Here is a 20,749-nt window from a genome sequence, read left to right as displayed (position 1 = left end):
TCAGGTAGTTGCCCAGTTTCAAGGGAAGTGTTGAAGATTTTGGTTAGTGGCACACGTAGTGTGTGTGTGTGTGTGAGAGAGAGAGAGAGAATTTGTGTGTACTCGCCTAATGGTGGTTGCAGGGATCGATTCATAGCTCCTGGCCCCGCCTCTTCATTGGTTGCCACTAGGTAACTCCGTCCCTGCTCCGTGAGCTTTATCATACCTCGTCTTAAAGCTATGTATAGATCCTGCCTTCATTACCTCAATTTCCAGATTCCACTTCCTGACAACTCTGACTGAAGAAATAATTCATAAGAACATAAGAAAGGAGGAACACTGCAGGAGGCCTGTTGGCCCATACTAGGCAGGTCCTTTACAATTCATCCCACTAACAAAACATTTGCCCAACCCAATTTTCAATGCCACCCAGGAAATAAGCTCTGATGTGAAAGTCCCACTCAAATCCAACCCCTCCCACTCATGTACTTATCCAACCTAGATTTGAAACTACCCAAAGTCCTAGCCTCAATAACCCAACTAAGTAGACTGTTCCACTCATCAACTACTCTATTTCCAAACCAATACTTTCCTATGTCCTTTCTAAATCTAAACTTATCTAATTTAAATCCATTACTGCGGGTTCTCTCTTGGAGAGACATCCTCAAGACCTTATTAATATCCCCTTTATTAATACCTATCTTCCACTTATACACTTCGATCAGGTCTCCCCTCATTCTTCGTCTAAGTGAATGTAACTTTAAGAGTCTTTAATAAGGAATATTTCTAATGCTATGTATTAATTTAGTCATCCTACGCTGAATGTTTTCTAACGAATTTATGACCATTCTATAATATGGAGACCAGAACTGAGCTGCATAATATAGGTGAGGCCTTACTAATGATGTATAAAGCTGCAGTATGACCTCTGGACTTCTGTTGCTTACACTTCTTGATATAAATCCCAGTAATCTATTTGCCTTATTACGTACGCTTAGGCATTGCTGTCTTGGTTTAAGGTTGCTGCTCACCATAACCCCCAAGTCCTTTTCGCAATCTGTATGGCTAAGTTCTACATCATTTAACTTATAAGTACTAGGGTTATGGGCACTCCCAAGCTTCAGAACCTTGCATTTATCTACATTGAACTGCATCTGCCACTTTTCTGACCAAGAATAGAGTTTGTTTAAATCCTCCTGAAGTTCCATAACATCTACGTTTGAATCAATTATCCTACCTATCTTTGTGTCATCGGCGAATTTGTTCATATCACTAGTAATTCCCTCAAGATCATTGATATATATTATAAACAACAACGGGCCCAATACTGATCCCTGTGGAATGCCACTTGTTACAGATCCCCACTCGGATTTAACCCCATTTATGGACACTCTCTGCTTCCTGTCAGTGAGCCATGACTCGATCCACGAGAGCACTTTTCCCCCAATGCCATGAGCTGCCACTTTCTTTAACAGTCTATGGTGCGGAACTCTATCAAAAGCCTTACTGAAATCTAAGTAAATAATATCAAATTCTTTATCGTGGTCAACAGCCTCAAAAGCTTTACTGAAGAAAGTTAATAAATTAGTTAGACAAGACCGGCCTCTTGTGAATCCATGCTGAGTATCATTAATCAAGCTATGCTTATCGAGATGGCTTCTTATAATCTCAGCTATAATTGACTAGTAATTTGCCTACAATTGAGGTCAGGCTTATTGGGCGGTAATTTGACGGTAACGACTTGTCCCCTGTTTTAAAAATAGGAATTACATTAGCCATCTTCCACATATCAGACACTACACCTGTTTGAAGTGATAAATTAAAAATATTGGTTAATGGTTCACAGAGTTCCATTTTGCATTCCTTAAGAACCCTTGAAAAAACCTCATCAGGACCCGGAGACTTATTTTGCTTCAGTCTGTCTATCTGCTTCACAACCATTTCACTAGTGACTGTGATGTTACATAATTTATCTTCTTCTATCCCACTATAAAAATTAATTGCTGGAATATTGTTAGTGTCTTCCTGTGTAAAAACTGAGATAAAATAATTATTAAAAATCAAGCACAATTCATTCTCTTTGTCAGTAAGGTGCCCATAGTTATTTTTAAGGGGACCTATCTTATCTCTAACTTTTGTTCTATAGACCTGGAAAAAACTTTCTGGGTTAGTTTTAGAATCCCTAGCAACTTTAATTTCATAGTCCCTTTTAGCTTTACTTATCCCCTTTTTAATGTCCCTCTTAATGTCAATATACTGATTCATAAGATGACCCTCACCTCTTGATACGCCTATAAATTCCTTTCTTATGCCCTAGTAGATATTTCAGCCTATTATTCATCCATTTTGGGTCATTTCTATTTGATCTAATTTCTTTATATGGGATAAACGTTCTTTGAGCAGCATGTATAGTGTTCAGAAAACTGTCATACTGATATCTCACTTCGTTACCCCAGTCAACAGATAAGTGTTCTCTAAGCCCATCGTAATCTGCTAAGCGAAAATCTGGGACTGTTATTGAGTTATCGCTACTATCGTACTTCCATTCAATGCTAAATGTAATTGATTTGTGGTCGCTAGCACCTAGTTCCTCTGAAATTTCTAAATTATTAACAAGGGATTCATTGTTTGCCATAACTAAGTCAAGCAGGTTATTTCCCCTTGTAGGTTCTGTCACAAACTGCTTCAAAAAACAATCCTGAACTACTTCTAAGAAGTCGTATGATTCTAAATTCCCAGTCAAGAAATTCCAATCAATATGACCAAAGTTAAAGTCTCCTAGAATTACTACATTATCGTGCCTTGTGGCCTTAATTTCCTCCCATAGTAGTCTCCCTTGGTCCCTATCTAAGTTTGGGGGACGGTATATCACTCCTAAAATCAGTTTTTCATGCCCCTCTGAAAATTCTATCCAAACAGACCGTGTTACTTCAGACTTAATACCCGTTTTTATGCAACAGTTCAAGCGATCTCGGACATACAATGCCACCCCACCCCCCTTCCCGATACTTCTATCTACTTGGAACAATTTAAAACCCTGAATATGACATTCCGCAGGCATGTCCCCGACTTTTTGAATTAAACCACGTCTCAGTTAAGGCAAATACATCAATGTTACCTGCACTAGCAACTAATCTCAACTCGTCCATCTTATTCCTAGCACTACGGCAATTAGCATAATAAACCTTGAAAGACTCCTTTCTCTTTACCCTTCCTGCTCATTTCTGTTTTTCTACTAAACCTATTGCTGTTCTTATCACCCAAAGTCCCTGGCTTTTCAATATCTACCTCGTTCTGCTTATTACTAGTTCCCCTAGAACTCGTAATATTACTACACTGGGACTTCACTGTTTTCCTGCCAAAACCCATACCACTAACTATTCCTAGTTTAAAGTCCTAACTACTCCCTCCACTGCAGTTGCCAGTGCTACCACCCCAGACCTAGATAAGTGAACCCCATCCCTGGCATACATGTCATTTCTGCCATAGAAGAGGTCCCAGTTGTCAATGAATGTTACTGCATTTTCCTTACAGTATTTGTCCAGCCAGCAATTGACACCAATTGCCCTGGACAACCATTCATTTCCAACTCCTCTCCTTGGCAAAATACCACATATGACAGGGTTCCCACCCTTACTCCTAATTATTTCTATTGCTGACCTATACCTGCTAATCAGGTCTTCACTCCTATGTCTGCCTACATCGTTGCCTCCAGCACTGAGACAGATAATAGGATTGCTCCCATTACCTCTCATGATGTCATCCAGACGGCTAACAATATCCTCCATCCCAGCCCCAGGAAAGCAAACTCTGTCTCCTACTCCTGTCCTTCAAGCAGAACGCCCTATCCATATACCTAACTTGGCTATCCCCAACAACAACAATATTCTTACCTTCCTTGGTGTCGTTCGTCGTGATGTTCCCAGTTGTCGACTCACATTCGTCGGGTAGCACTGAGAATGTATTAGATGTTTCCACAAAAGTTTCCACGGCAATCTCTTTCTTCTTCATCGTTTCTATCTTTCCATTCGTCTTCTTGATCGTCAACTTCATTCCCTGCTGTCTAGCCACTGACCAGTTTCCCTTCTTGACCTGAGGACTCAAAACAGGAGGACTACTACGAATCTTCTTGTTTTCCTCGGTCAGTCGCCGAATCTCCACCTTCGCCAACCTCAATTCTTCCTTAAGCTGTTGGTAAAGTTCCTCGATGGAGGGCATCTTGCTTCAATTCGTAGAGAGCGCGCAAACAGGTCTTCACAGAGCTAAGTACACGTCAACACTGTGCTAAGTACACGTCAACACTGAGCTAAGTACACGTCAACACTGAGCTAAGTACACGTCAACACATCCCTGTGACTCATCCGAGTCTTCAACTTCCAATTGTTGCTGTGTCCCGTCTCGGGAACATCCTATACCTGTTCACATTGTCAATTCCTCTCAGTATTTTGTGTGTCGTTATCACATCCCTCCTATCTCTCCTGTCCAGTGTTGTCAGGTTGATTTCCCTTAACCTCTCCTCGTAGGACATGCCCCTTAGCTCCGAGACTAGTCTTGTTGGAAACCTTTGCACTTTCTCTAATTTCTTGATGGTGTGTGTGTGTGTGTGTGTGTGTGTGTGTGTGGGGGGGGGGGGGTTTGTTCTGTGCTCTGCCACTAGGCTATTATGGTTGGCTAACATTATAATTGTACCAAGATTATTGTAATAAGTTAAAACATTGTATTAGGATAATGTTTATAGGCGGAACGGTTTGCAACGCCAGTTCCAAGTTTTTTTTTTTTTCAGCCTTTCCTCACCGACAACAACGGATGGAGACCTACCTCTTTTCCCTTTAATGCCAGTGTCTATATAGTCATATCATGATTGGAAAACTGGAGGGGTTTCGAACCCGAGGCCCTGTGTGTACCGAGCTGTGTTGGTTACAATAGAAAAGTCTTATTTTTATCTGCATCACTTTCATAATATTCCCATCACGATCGTCACCACCGTCGCCTTGGTACTCATTATCATCTTCATTTAAATAACACTGCAGATAAATATCTCGAGAAAGCATAAAAATTGTCCAGCCAAATTAAAATCAGACGTAAATTTCGAAAAGAGGTTCTATACATTTACATTATTTCTACCACCATTAAAGGAACTTTTTTTTTTTTTTTTTTTACATTACACAAAAACACGATTATGAATTGTATGAAATGTTCCTTCCAGGGATTGAACCTCGGGTCGCCTTGACGAGGCGAGCTAGTGTGACCACCTGATCACGTCAGGTGTCATAACAGGTTCAGTGTAAGACCACATAAGCGCGAGCTGAGGAACCTAGCGACATGTTCAGCCAGGAAGACGGGATCCTGAGATTTTTTACTTCATGAAGAACGAAAAGAGGCCAGATCCTTTAGAAGTCCTTCTCCATGAAACTGGAAAGAGAAAGAACCCGTTGAAAGAAACCCGTTCCTTCACAAAGAAGAAAGGAAAGAAATAAGAGCCTTCAAAAAAAAAAAAATCCTTATCCGTCTGGAAGGAAGCGAGAAGAGCATCCTTCAAAAATTCCTTAAGGAAAGGAAGGTAAATCAAACGATCCTGTAAAAAAAAAAAAAAAAAAAAAAACTCCCCCCCTCCCTCCTCTGACTGTTTTGATTTTTATCTCTCGGGGAAAAAACAGAAAACATCAACGATCCATCAAACGTTTCCAATTTGGCGATTCTGTTTATTTTAGATTGTTTTTTCTTTTCCATCCACTGCGAGCTTTTAAAATCGGACCCCAGAAACACACGAAAAATTATATTTCTTCGTATGTGTGTGTGTGTGTGTGTGCGCGCGCGCGCACACACACACACACACACACACACACACACACACACACACACACACACACACACACACACACACACACACACACACACACACACACACACACACGCGCACACACACGCGCACACACACGCGCACACACACGCGCACACACACGCGCACACACACGCGCACACACACGCGCACACACACGCGCACACACACGCGCACACACACGCGCACACACACACGCGCACACACACACACGCGCGCGCACACACACGCGCGCGCACACACACGCGCGCACACACACACGCGCGCACACACACACGCGCACACACACACGCGCGCGCACACGCGCGCGCACACACGCACGCGCGCACACACGCGCACACACGCGCGCACACACACGCGCACACACACGCGCACACACACGCGCACACACACGCGCACACACACGCGCACACACACGCGCGCACACACGCGCGCACACACACGCGCACACACACGCGCACACACACGCGCACACACACGCGCACACACACGCGCACACACACGCGCACACACACGCGCACACACACGCGCACACACACGCGCACACACACGCGCACACACACGCGCACACACACGCGCACACACACGCGCGCGCACACTTTTCACCAATTTATGGTTGCAGGGCTCGAGTCTCAGCTCCTGGCCCCTCCTTTTCGCTGGTTGCTACTAGGCCCACTCTCTTCCTGCTCCATGAACTTTATCGCATCTGTTCTTAAAGCTGTGTATAGATTCTGCCTCCGCTACATCACTCTACAGATTGTTCGATTGTTCCACTTCCTGACAACTCTACGACTGAAGAAATACTTCCTAACATCCCTGACTCATCCGAGTTTTCAGCTTCCAGTTGTGACCCCTTGTGTCCCATCTCTAAAAATCCTGTCCCTATCCACCTTGTCAGTTCCTTTCAGTCGTTAGCATGTCCTCCAGTGACGTCAGGTCGATTTCCCAGAACCTCTCCTCGTAGGACAGATCCCTTAGCTCCAGGACTAGTCTTGTTACAAACTTCTGGCACTTTTAATTTCATGACTTGCTTGGCCAGGTATGGAGTCCATACTGGTGCTACATACTCCAGTATGGGCCTTACATACTCTGTACACAGAGTCTTGAACAATTCCTTATCGAGGTGTCGAAACGCTTTCTTAGGTTTGCCAGGTGCCCATATGCTGCAGCAGTTAATGGTTGATGTGCACCTCAGGGGATACGTTCAATATTATACTCGCCTCAAGATCATTGTCCTTGAGTGAGGTTTGCAGTTTTTGGCCCCCAGGACTGTACTCTGTCTGTGGTCTTCTTTGCCCTTCCCCAATCTTCATACTCTACATATGGTGGGGTTGAACCCCAGGACAGTTATTGGATCAGGCCTGCAGCCTCTCCAGAGTGTGAGTGGGAATGTGTCCTGTTTATGGTTTGCACAAGAGCAATATAGCCATTTAGGGGATGGAGAGCGAGAATCAGGGTTATTCCGAGGAAGTGGAGGCCATCTCCAGTTCCTTGGAGTAAAAGTTCTTCACTAAATCAATGTCGTCCTCATCTGTTCTAAATGTATAAGTGACATTATCTTTGGTTGCTGCTTATCTAGTTATCTCTGCGGCACTCATGCGCTCTAGCGATCTCGAGATCTGCCCGTCCCTCCCCAGGAGTCGTTTTTCTTGACTGTCTCTTCAGTCTAGTTCTCACTGTCATTTGTCTACAGTTGTCTTTTTAGGCTTCTAAGCAGCGTTTTCGCCCTGTTTTCACATTTATTAGCTCGGTTATGGATATCTTGGAATGGAGAACTGCGAAGATTCATGAAAAAGGTTTAAGAGATTTAGAACAACTCAGAGTTCTGAAGCAACACAGATCTGGGGACAAAAAAACATGAACACAAGAACTGAAATATACAATACAGACATCGTATAAAGAGAACTAAAACGTCAGAATAAAGGAAAAAAAATCTATAAACATGTAGGGGTCATACACAGCAAGGTGTGAAGCTTCGATCCTCCGTCCGCATAACTAGAGAAAGAAACCACCTGTGCTCACGAAGGTGCTCAAACGTGACGATTCTCTAAGAGCAGCCATCTTCACAAGGCGAGTTCTGGGGGACTGTAGGCAGATGCTTATCTATGACCGGTAAACCAGCGAAAAGCCTCTGTCAGATGACCAAAAGCTCCAATAGCAGATCACCTGACTAAGACCTGCGTCAGGAAACCACTTGTCTTATTTAGTGACGAACCTTACCTATCCTGCCATACAAAATAACCTAATGCTGCTCACAGTGTATATATATATTGTCGATGTCTGGACATGATATACCTACCCATCCTGGGTATCAAATCTGGGATCAAATCTAATTAAATCCCATTCCACAGGGGTTAGTGCTTCCCGGCGAACGTAATAATTGGAATGAACCCGGCGAGCCGTACAGGTGAATGTACAAAGCAGGAGGAAACTGGGACGCAGGGTGAATGAAGAGACATCTTGCTATGCATAGGACAATTTGATAATCCGGGACGAAAATACTGAAGTGAACAGAGACAACTTGTGCGTTAAGTGGAGAGGCAAAGGAGACACTCAAGCCGCCGAGAACAATTTATAAGCACTTTGGCCAAAATATAAACAATGAAGATTTACAAGAATGTCGCAAAGTTGAGGAAACAAGGGAACGTAACTGGTCTACAAGGAACGTAACTAGTCACACACTCGAGGAAGGTCTACGAGGAGCGTAACTGGTCCTGCAGTCAAGGATATCCTGAAGGAAAGTCTCCAGGAAACGCAATTTGTGCTCCCCCTCCCCATCCTCAAGGATGTTTACACAGTCAAGGTTTACTTGAACAAATCAATAGAAAAATACATTCAGTGGAGTATGATGAGGCATTTTGAACAGAGGAAGTAAATATCAACACTGTCAAGGGTAATTTAAAAGGTCAGAGGCACCAGTAAAAAAATACAACGAAGACTAAGTTAACTCCTCCCTACCCCCACCCCCAACCCCACCCACACAGATGCGCACACTGCGCGCAAAGTCGAATTATGGTGCGTGTATTCAGCTAGATGGGCTTGCTAGTGCTAACCTCCACCTCGTTAACCTTAGCTGACATCTGTGTCGCATTTGATTTATTATATATATGGGGAAGCGCTAAGCGTTTGATCGAAGGAAGCGCAGAATCTCTCTCTCAACCCCCAAATCTAAACCCTTTTCACCAGCATCACGGCGTCTCTCCTTCAAAGGGATTGGGGTTTATAGCCTCCTGAGGCTCTGTCTTATCTATTGCGTGTTAGTTAACATCTGTCAAAGACAAATGTCGATAGACATTTAACATCACCCCCTATCTGTGCGTGTTGTGGAGGGGTGGGTGCGTGTTGTGGAGGGGTGTGTGCGTGTTGTGGAGGGGTGGGTGCGTGTTGTGGAGGGTGGGTGAGTGTGTTGGAGGGGGGGGTGTTGTGGAGGGGTGGGTGCGTGTTGTGGAGGTGGGGGTGTTGTGGAGGGGTGTTGTGGAGGGGTGTTGTGGAGGGGTGTTGTGGAGGGGTGTTGTGGAGGAGTGTTGTGGGAGGTGGGTGCGTGTTGTGGAGGGGGTGTTGTGGGAGGTGGGTGCGTGTTGTGGAGGGGGTGTTGTGGGAGGTGGGTGCGTGTTGTGGAGGGGTGTTGTGGAGGAGTGTTGTGGAGGAGTGTTGTGGAGGGGTGTTGTGGAGGGGTGTTGTGGAGGGGTGTTGTGGAGGGGTGTTGTGGAGGGGTGTTGTGGAGGGGGTGTTGTGGGAGGTGGGTGCGTGTTGTGGAGGGGGTGTTGTGGGAGGTGGGTGCGTGTTGTGGAGGGGGTGTTGTGGGAGGTGGGTGCGTGTTGTGGAGGGGGTGTTGTGGGAGGTGGGTGTGTATATAAAATGTTATCAACATTTAAAGCTAATGGTCAGAAAAATCAGTAAAATATAACAGATTAGGTTAAACCTTTACAGACAGGCAACACGCGCAGAGACATCCTCGACAGGAACTCTCACGGGAGTCCTTCAGAGGACCGGCATAATGGACGGAGGCGTGGGAGGAAGGGCAATGTGTAGTGGAGGCGTAGAGGACCGAACACGGCACAGAACACGGTACCGGCTCCGACACGGCCAGTCTGTGTCACCACAAACCCACGGCAAGAAGTGCCACAATTACCTTTTATGGATGGGGACAACACAATGATGATGGACATATGCGGGGTGTGGGTGGTGGATAGATAACCTCCTACCCACCCCTTGCCAACACCCTACTCCTTGCCCTACTCTTCAACACTTCTAACCTACCAGCACTTTCCTGCAGCTGCTTACTTGTGATATCTTGTTTTCACCCCTAAAAAAAAAAAAAAAAATTTAATTTTTAATTTATTTTAGATATATTCGAAATGTGTGGTTCCTAAGGTTATATATTATGTAATAATCGCGAACAAACGATAAGAGATGGAAAACAACCACGGGGGAGGGAGCTGAATGATAGGGGGAGAGTTAAACCCGTAGGGGTCATAGAATGCCTGGGGGTGGGGGAAAACTGAACTCATTCAGGCTCGATTCAAGGAATTGACGTTACCTGAAAAGGCCAAGGGAATATGGAGAGGGGAGGGAGATGAATTTTAGGTTATTCAGATAGCACGTACTTCATTAACAGCCTGGTTGATCAAACCTTGATCCTCCAGGAGGCTTAGCCTAGGACCTGGCCGAGAAAGGAAGCGGGGTGGGAATTGACCCTTGGACAAGTCCTTCAGGTATCCTACTGGTATCTAGCAGATTTATCCTGTTTTATGAGATTTCAGAGGGACAATGGCGATATCCATATGCATTCTATGAGATATAATATGCCTGTGATTTATACAAGATTCGACACTTTTCCCCAGGGACGCAGCACGACCTTGGGTCAGTTGTTTTTTCTCGTCGACTGTGCAATCAGGTTGCAAAGCAAAGCTTAATGTTTAACTCCATCAGAGCTGTACACACAATTCAACTTTCTAGTGCTTGTGCCCTAGTGCATGTTACGGACACACCTCGCCTGTGTTTTCCCAGTCTCGCAGCACTGTCATTTGTGAAGCCAGAAGTCATGTCACTGGGTATAAAGTAACGATACGAGTGATCCTCTGAGGGGGACTGTCGGTGTGTTAAAAAAATTGAGTGACTGATAAATGTTTAATGACATGTTTAATAAACACTTATCTTCAAGATCTGTCATTATCGGTGAAGTACAATAAAAAAAATGTAGGGATGATGGATAAATGTTGCAAGGCTCGAGGTAAATTTAAATGAATATTCTTTTACATCTTAAATAAACTACCTCCCTTCCCCCTACCCCTCCTACGAGGTTCTCGTCCCACCCCTTGACTCTGGTTTCATTTACCGTGTCCCCTGACACCAATACCTTTCTTTATATTTTCTCTCTCTCCCTTCTGCTGTGTCCGTTCGTTCTCTACCATGTCTCGTTTTATCTTCTGCATTTCCTCTTCCCCCCAGTACTAGGACCCATCTACATCTTGCTGTACCTCTCAGTGTCTCTCATGCTTTGTAAGCCTGTTTTCTCACTTATCTTCTCGTTAGTGAATGAGCGTGTGTTTAGATAGTTCCCATGATTAAATTATATTCATGAAAAGCGCTAAATTCTCAAGTCATTCAGCGCTGCCACATTATTAAGAAGTTACTAAATACTGTATACATGACTGCTTATTTTAGGATTTCATCATAGAGATGACCACTGGAGAATAAAAAGTGCTTATTTGGTCCTTTCACTAGCAATGTCGGTGAAGTGAATAAGTTAAGGAGGATTGATAACTTAGGAACGAGGGTGGGAATGCTTGAGGTATATCCTGGGCAGGGCACAGTGTATGCCATGTTAGGGCATGAACATGAATATATTGCAACTGTAGGGATATATCCAAGGAGACCATGTGCTGACCTTTTATTTTTCAAAGCTGTGGATAACCAAGCTCTTATGTTATTATATGACAAAACCCTAGTCAGGAAACGATTTATTTGTTTTTGACAAAACATCTCTACAATCCCCAGGAACAGAAAGCGAGGGAGTCGTAAAAGGCTGAAAATTAGACAAAAGGCTCAGAATGAGTAACGTCTTTAGATGAATAAAAAATACAGGCAATTAATAATGATGCAATTTTCCATTCTCGTAGCAGACCGAGACTTCAAGGTACAGAGCTCTCCAACAACAGCAGTTGCCAGTCCGCTCTTAATCATGCACATACCTTTGACGAGTTCAGAGAGATTTTCCTACTCCCGGAGCCCGGCCCTGGGTCAGGCTTGTTTGGTGGCTGCCTGGTTAACTAGTTTGTTACTGATATCGGCCCGGCGACCGTGCAGTCATCTCATTTTTGTAAAGACTGATGAAATCCACATATAGGCTTTTAGAAGGAAACATGATGGGTTGTATTTAAAAGAGTAGCAGCATTAGTCTCCAGAGAGCTAAGATTTTGGATATTCTCATAAGTGTCAAATTCATTGAATTAAGAAGAGAACCCTCGGGACACTATTTGCCCGACCTATTTGGGTATGAAAGATTGAAAGCAGAGCAGAGTGGAAGACAAACTAGTCGGTTACAATGTTTCAATTAAAGTTTAAAAAAATAATGGAAAGACTCATTATCACAGGATTGCTACCGAGATATCATTTACTCTTACACCCAGCAAAGACAAGAAGAAACCAGAGGCTAATACCAATATGCGAAAAGGAAGATTAATTACTCCAGTACATGAATTTAGGAGACAGGGCAAGCTATCTGCGTCTGAATTCAGTGGGAAGAGCATGAATTGGCAGAATTTTACAAGAAATGGTGAAAGACGTGAAGGAGGATAAGAGAGGGAATGGGGGACAAACGATCACATCCAATCAGCTTCTTGAAGGTTGTGCCAGATCCAGCGGCAAGAATTCAAAGTTTCCTATAAAAAAGTTTTAAAAATATTTAAAAAAAGATTAACCTAAAATGCGTATTCAAAACGATCACACATTATATCCTTGAACAAAGATGATGTTCTACCTATAACTTAATAGCAAATTATTTTTCACGAAGAAACACTAAACCTGTATTATCATATATTGCGTGGAGAATGGGAAGAAATTGAGTTTGATCAAGGGAAGAGTAACTCAAGACTCCTTAGATGAACTCTTCACCAGGATGAAGACACCACGTTTGTAGGGACTATAGCAAAAATAGCTATCGATGCGTACAATATTTTTACCAAGGTTGGCACCCACAAAAAGTATGAACGTTGGAGTGATTCAGTGTAATAATGAAAGAAATCCGAAAGCAAGGAAGAGAAATTACGACTAACGAAACTTTGGCAACATGAATGTTACGAAGGGTACAGTACCATCCTTCTAAATTAATAATAAGTTGCAGTAATAATAGGTAACTTCAACAACAAAAATGTCAACTGGAATAATCTATCAGGCGACCAGAAAGTTCCCAAACTAATCACGAAGTTTGAGAGACATCTTATCGAAAAATTTCAAGACCCCAAATGCTGGAATGAAGATGGAGGTTTTCACGATGGAGGGGTAAAGCTTCCTCCTACTAGTGCCAGATCAGCTGGATTGTGATGGTTATGTGGGCCTGCGGACGCCAGCACACACAACCTGACTGACCAGGTGGTCGGTAGGGAAGTGTTTCCTCTGGACGGACTGAGGGAAGGTGGCACAGAAGAGCACTCAACCGGTCATAAGAACATTACAGGTATAAAAACAAAGGGTTAAGAGTATTCAGGAACCATATGAAAGCATTCGTACTTTACGCCACATACTTTATTTTTCAAATTTAAAAAGTTTCTTTCCTCTTTCCTGCAGAGCTGGAATACTGCTTGGACTTGCTTACTGGGACATCCATATTGGTCACGTATAGATGAGAGGTGGAAGTAAAACTGGTAAAAAAGGATCATAGCACTTCCCCATTCAAATTAACACAAACTTCAGGATTCAGAGGCAAATATGACAGCTCCCGTCTACTAAATTATTATACTGTTAGACACAGAAATACACAAATTTCAAAACAGAGCTGCTTTGAAATCGGGTCCATCTCTTTAAAACACCCTGTATTAGAAACAAATAAACCCGACAGATAAATATATACAACGTACAGGAAATGTTTAGTGATTTATAATGGAATCTATAGCGAAAGTGACAGCGTACCGAGAAAGACGAGAGGAAAATGTTAAGGCCAAACCAACCTGGACGACGAAACTAGTTCGGATAGACCCAAAAAAGTTGTTTATAAAAGTAAATGTTAAAAAAAAAATTAAAAAAGTAATGTTTAAATTGTCTAGTTATTACATTCACAGGAAAGCACAAAACCCAAATGGGCTATATAGCTAAATTATCTAACTGCATATTGTTAGAGTGAGAAAAGATACAAAATATAAAGAAAAAAAGGAAAGTAATTTAAAATGACGAATTACACACGTCAGAGTTAACCTTCAAGAAATTTTAAAATGTCAGAGGTAAGACCTTTTAACTAATAGCAGCGGTAGAATGACTATCATGAACAGTGGAATGATTACCAGCAACAGGAGAAAGAGTAACAGTAACGTGAATAGCATCGATGGTACTATAACAGAAATGGTAGAATGATTAATAACAATGGTAGAATGACTAATAATGGTAGAATGATTAATGACAACGGTAGAATGATCAAAAGTCACAGAAAATGATTCAGTACTTAGTATTATTTATGGGAAGACAACCGTGGGAGCCGGTCAGGTGTGATCCAGAGAAGGGAAGGGGTAGCTCTAAGTCCTTGGACCAGAAGCCCTTCCCCCGCATCACTGCAGCCACCTAAATTGCCAGGGCCACAGTTTACCGTAGAACCAGAAAGTTGAAACAATTACGGGATCTGAACTTTCGTTAAGCTCTGTTAAGTTTTGCTTCCGTCACGATACTATAGCCGGAATAATTGACAAATTACCCGTGCTTAGGGGAGGGAAACTTATGATTACATGGACCATTGTAAAGTCACAAATGAGCGAGAAAAAAAAAAGTTTCTAAAGTGCGGATTAGGTAATAAATCCACATAAAATATCAAACAACTGCAAACTAGCAAATTCACTTCAGGAAGGTAATCAAAACCTGTGCGCTCAACTACCCTTGGATATCGATTTTCATTATACTAAAGGAAACCCTTGAGAGTTTAGCGCCTGGTTTTAATTTTAATAATGGTAATAGTTAAAGTAAGGACGATTGTAATTAGGAAACAATAAAATTACATGAAAGGTAACCTAATGAGGTGAAATCTAATTGATTAATATTTATGCTAAAATTCAAAGCGAAAGTAATTTTCTTAAAACATATTATGAATATAACGAATGATAAAACTGAATATAAAATAAATACATTCTCAAGAAGCCCCAATACAACGGAAGAAAAACGCTTACCTGGAGGTGTGATCGCCAGTAACTCCAAGTGGAGAGTGAAGCGACATCAGAATGACAATATAAAGAGTCGGTTGGTTAATGCGGCTTAAAGCCTATCAACTACACTAGCGGCAGTTAGGCTGCATGTCACCTGTTCACCACCAGTTGAATCCCTAAAACAGGGATTAAACTCTTATTGTGTGTACACCGAGAGACCTACACCTTTCAGTGTATATATCTGTATCAATATAGAGGTAAATAAGTGCAGGGTCACTTCCTCTAGCTACACTACCTATCGAACTACAAACGCACAATATTAACTATCCAGGGTGTGTTGGAGGGAGGAGTGTGAAGTTTACGACCGATGAAAGGTAATTCTTTTTGCAGTGTACAGATTAATGGACACATCGTGTGAACTGCATTTTGCTTGATGATGGGTCATGTGTCCTCCTCCTTCTAAACTCTGCATGTTTTATGGTTTTAGAAAATGAGGTCATTAATTCTTGAATTATGGGTACGAAACCCTATTTCCATCCCTTTCTAGTCCCCGTGTATTTCGTACCAAGCGCTCACCCCAGTGTCTGTGGCAACCCTCAGAGGGTTCCCCAGAGAGTTCACTCCTCACCTCAACACATCCGCTGTCTCCATCATCCTGTTCGTCGGGCGTCGCCTTATAAATAATTCCTTTATAAAGCAATGTTCTATTTATACATTCTGTCTTGAGTCGCACATCGCTTTTCATTTCTCCTTCCTGTTACCATGGTATCAACGCATGTGTTCTCATTTTACTTGGTACGCTGTTCATTTTCTTTTAGTACCTCTGTTTCTATTTTATTCCCGTGTCAAGGTCTCTCTCTCTCTCTCAGTCTGGTCTACATATCGTTTCCTGTACATGCATTGAGAGGTTTTAAACAGTGGTGCTACGGAAGCCCAAGCTCACCGTAAACAATAGTTCTTTCTACGTTGGTTCTTTCCCTTAGGGAAAGTTTTGGTTTCTTTTTGCTTTCATTCAGTAGATTTGGATACGGACGGCCTGAGCTCCTGTCACAGGTTTTGCTTTCGGATAGACCGCTTTATTAGCACTCTAAAGAAATCTTGCAACATTGCAATCCGGTGCTTTTGTAAGAGAAGGGAGAAACACACACACACACACACACTTCTTTCGTTTTCAATTTGTCAAATTAAAAGTTTTAAGTTGTTTCTGCATAGCAATTACACACAGAGTGTCCGTGTTCGTTCTTAATTACTTTTCTTTGCGAAGGTTTATTCAGTAGCTTACATTTTTTTTTCTTTTAAACATCTGGAGAGCAAAGGAATTATTGTGATCCTCGTGTGTGTGTGTGTGTGTGTGTGTGTGTGTGTGTGTGTGTGTGTGTGTGTGTGTGTGTGTGTGTGTATTTACCTATATGTCGTTGCAGAGGTCAAGCCTCAGCTCCTGGCTCGGCCTCTTAACTTGTCGCCAGACAGATTCACCCTGCTCTAGCCTCGTAGACCCTGTCGTACCTTATCTTAAAACTATATATGAAACGTGCTTCCTCATCTTCGTCCAGGTCATACCACTTAATATTTGTGGTTGCAGAGAGTTTGCTGGAACAGAAGGAGAAGAACAGGAAGGGTAGGATGGGGAAAAGAAAATAATAAAAGATAAAGAAGAAGAAAAGGAAGGGAGAAGTAAAGGAGGGATGGAAAACGGATATGAAAGGCAAAGCACCAGAAAGTTTGCGTTTGTTAAACTCCCGTGAACTCGAGCTCTCCTTCCTGCTATCTCCGCTCGTTCTCTCCCTCAACACCACTCTTCCTTATCCTTCATCCTTCCCTCTCTCTTTCTCTCTCTCTCTCTCTCTCTCTCTCTCTCTCTCTCTCTCTCTCTCTCTCTCTCTCTCTCTCTCTCTCTCTCTCTCTCTCCCTCGCTCCCTGCAGGTTGAGGGATGATTGCAGTTATATAGAACTGAAAAAAATTGGATACACCTGAATGAATGTTTGTATGAAGTCGTAAGACGAATGATGGCGCTAGTGCATGTGAATAGATGTTTATAGATGAATGTGTGAATGTGTCCGTATATGGCTGTATCCCACCGAGGCGGGGTGGCCCAAAAGAAAAAACGAAAGTTTCTCCTTTTCCATTTAGTAATATATAGGTAAGACACATAGGCAACAGTTAGGCAACTTTATTCCGAAACGTTTCGCCTACACAGTAGGCTTCTTCAGTCGAATACAGAAAGTAGGCAGGAACAGTAGAGATGTGAAAACGATGTACAGAAAGTAGGCAGGAACTTCTCTACTGTTCCTGCCTACTTTCTGTATTCGACTGAAGAAGCCTACTATGTAGGAGAAACGTTTCGGAATAAAGTTGCCTAACTGTTGCCTATGTGTCTTACCTACCAACCTGTCGGTATTGTATTGGAGAAGAGGTTACTAGCCCTTTGCTTACGGCATTTTAGTCGCCTCTTACAACACTCATGGCTTACGGAGGAAGAATTCTGTTCCACTTCCCCATGGAGATAAGAGAAAATAAACAAGAACAAGAACTAGAAGGAAAATAGAAGAAAACCCAGAGGGGTGTGTATGTATATGTTTGTACATGTATGTGTAGTGTGACCTAAGTGTAAGTAGATGTAGCAAGATGTACCTGAAATCTTGCATGTGTATGAGACAGAAAGACACCAGCAATCCTACCATCATGTAAAACAATTACAGGCTTCCGTTTTATGCTCACCTGGCAGGGCGGTAGTACCTCCCTGGATGGTTGCTGTCTACCAACCTACTACAACCCACTATATATATATATATATATATATATATATATATATATATATATATATATATATATATATATATGTATTCAACAAGTCGGCCGTCTCCCACCGAGGCAGGGTGACCCAAAAAAGAAAGAAAATCCCCAAAAAGAAAATACTTTCATCATCATTCAACACTTTCACCACACTCGCACATTATCACTGCTTTTGCAGAGGTGCTCAGAATACAACAGTTTAGAAGCATACACATATAAAGACACACAACATATCCCTCCAAACTGTCAATATCCCAAACCCCTCCTTTAAAGTGCAGGCATTGTACTTCCCATTTCCAGGACTCAAGTCCGACTATATGAAAATAACCGGTTTCCCTGAATCCCTTCACTAAATATTACCCTGCTCACACTCCAACAGATCGTCAGGTCCCAAGTACCATTCGTCTCCATTCACTCCTATCTAACATGCTCACGCACGCTTGCTGGAAGTCCAAGCCCCTTGCCCACAAAACCTCCTTTACCCCTTCTCTCCAACCCTTTCGAGGACGAACCCTACCCCGCCTTCCTTCCCCTGTAGATTTATATGCTTTCCATGTCATTCTACTTTGATCCATTCTCTCTAAATGACCAAACCACCTCAACAGCCCCTCTTCTGCCCTCTGACTAATACTTTTATTAACTCCACACCTCCTAATTTCCACACTCGAATTTTCTGCATAATATTTACACCACACATTGCCCTTAAACAGGACATCTCCACTGCCTCCAACCGTCTCCTCGCTGCTGCATTTACCACCCAAGCTTCACACCCATATAAGAGTGTTGGTACTACTATACTTTCATACATTCCCTTCTTTGCCTCCATAGATAACGTTTTTTGACTCCACATATACCTCAACGCACCACTCACCTTTTTTCCCTCATCAATTCTATGATTAACCTCATCCTTCATAAATCCATCCGCCGACACGTCAACTCCCAAGTATCTGAAAACATTCACTTCTTCAATACTCCTCCTCCCCAATTTGATATCCAATTTTTCTTTATCTAAATCATTTGACACCCTCATCACCTTACTCTTTTCTATGTTCACTTTCAACTTTCTACCTTTACACACATTCCCAAACTCATCCACTAACCTTTGCAATTTTTCTTTAGAATCTCCCATAAGCACAGTATCATCAGCAAAAAGTAACTGTGTCAATTCCCATTTTGAATTTGATTCCCCAAAATTTAATCCCACCCCTCTCCCGAACACCCTAGCATTTACTTCCTTTACAACCCCATCTATAAATATATTAAACAACCATGGTGACCTTACACATCCCTGTCTAAGACCTACTTTTACCGGGAAGTAGTCTCCCTCTCTTCTACACACCCTAACCTGAGCCTCACTATCCTCATAAAAACTTTTACAGCATTTAATAGCTTACCACCTATTCCATATACTTGCAACATCTGCCACATTGCTCCCCTATCCACTCTATCATATGCCTTTTCTAAATCCATAAATGCAATTAAAACTTCCCTACCTTTATCTAAATACTGTTCACATATATGCTTCAATGTAAACACATGATCTACACATCCCCTACCCACTCTGAAACCTCCTTGCTCATCCACAATCCTACATTCTGTCTTACCTCTAATTCTTTCAATTATAACCCTACCATACACTTTTCCTGGTATACTCAGTAAACTTATTCCTCTATAATTTTTACAATCTCTTTTGTCCCCTTTCCCTTTATATAAAGGGACTATACGTGCTCTCCGCCAATCTCTAGGTACCTTCCCCTCTTTCATACATTTATTAAACAAAAGTACCAACCACTCCAACACTATATCCCCCCCTGCTTTTAACATTTCTGTCATGATCCCATCAGCTCCAGCTGCTTTACCCCCTTTCATTTTACGTAATGCCTCACGTACCTCCCCCACTCTTACATTCTGCTCTTCTTCACTCCTAAAATATGGTATACCTCCCTGACCAATGCATGAAATTACTACCTCTGTTTCTTCCTTAACATTTAAAAGTTCCTCAAAATATTCTCGCCATCTACCTAATACCTCCATCTCCCCATCTACTAACTCCCCTACTCTGTTTTTAACTGACAAATCCATACTTTCCCTAGGCTTTCTTAACTTGTTTAACTCACTCCAAAATTTTTTCTTATTTTCATTAAAATTTCTTGACAGTGCCTCTCCCACTCTATCATCTGCTCTCCTTTTGCACTCTCTCACCACTCTCTTTACCTTTCTTTTACTCTCCATATACTCTGCTCTTCTTATAACACTTCTGCTTTGTAAAAACCTCTCATAAGTTAACTTTTTCTCTTTTATCACACCCTTTACTTCATCATTCCACCAATCACTCCTCTTTCTCCTGCCTCCACCCTCCTATAACCACAAACTTCTGCCCCACATTCTAATACTGCAATTTTAAAACTATTCCAACCCTCTTCAACCCTCCCCCCTACTCACCTTTGCACTAGCCCACCTTTCTGCCAATAGTCGCTTATATCTCACCCAAACTTCCTCCTCCCTTAGTTTATACACTTTCACCTCCCTCTTACTTCTTCGGCGAGTTTCATATGTCTGCAATCTAGTACCTCAGTATGTTAATATTGCATATTTGTAGTACCAAAAGACCGTGATTGTATGGTGGTCATTCTCCAGTTATCATTTTGTCTGATGCCTCTGACCTTAATGTGGGGCTTATTTTCTTTTTTTTTTCTTTTTGCCTAGCGGTGTCCGTAAGGACCCTGCTAGCAGAGTGAGACCTATGGTCTGGGGGTGGGGGTGTTATGCAGGGTTCTGCATGACATTGTAATG

General features: G+C 42.4%; 1 long non-coding RNA gene across 3 annotated transcripts in view; it reads right to left on the bottom strand.

The window, feature by feature from the left end:
• The window catches only part of LOC138852613 (uncharacterized), a 51,085-nt gene extending 35,858 nt beyond the window's left edge, over positions 1–15,227 (bottom strand). For all 3 annotated transcript variants that reach the window (XR_011391912.1, XR_011391911.1, XR_011391910.1), the window contains exon 1: positions 15,187–15,227. This is a non-coding gene — a long non-coding RNA (uncharacterized lncRNA). The remainder of the gene's footprint in view (positions 1–15,186) is intronic.
• Between the last annotated feature and the right edge of the window lie 5,522 nt (positions 15,228–20,749).

Source organism: Cherax quadricarinatus, chromosome 12, assembly GCF_038502225.1.
Source record: "Cherax quadricarinatus isolate ZL_2023a chromosome 12, ASM3850222v1, whole genome shotgun sequence".
Taxonomy (NCBI): Eukaryota; Metazoa; Arthropoda; class Malacostraca; order Decapoda; family Parastacidae; genus Cherax; species Cherax quadricarinatus.
Note: the sequence above shows the minus strand (reverse complement) of the source record. Positions and strands in the feature narration are given on the sequence as shown.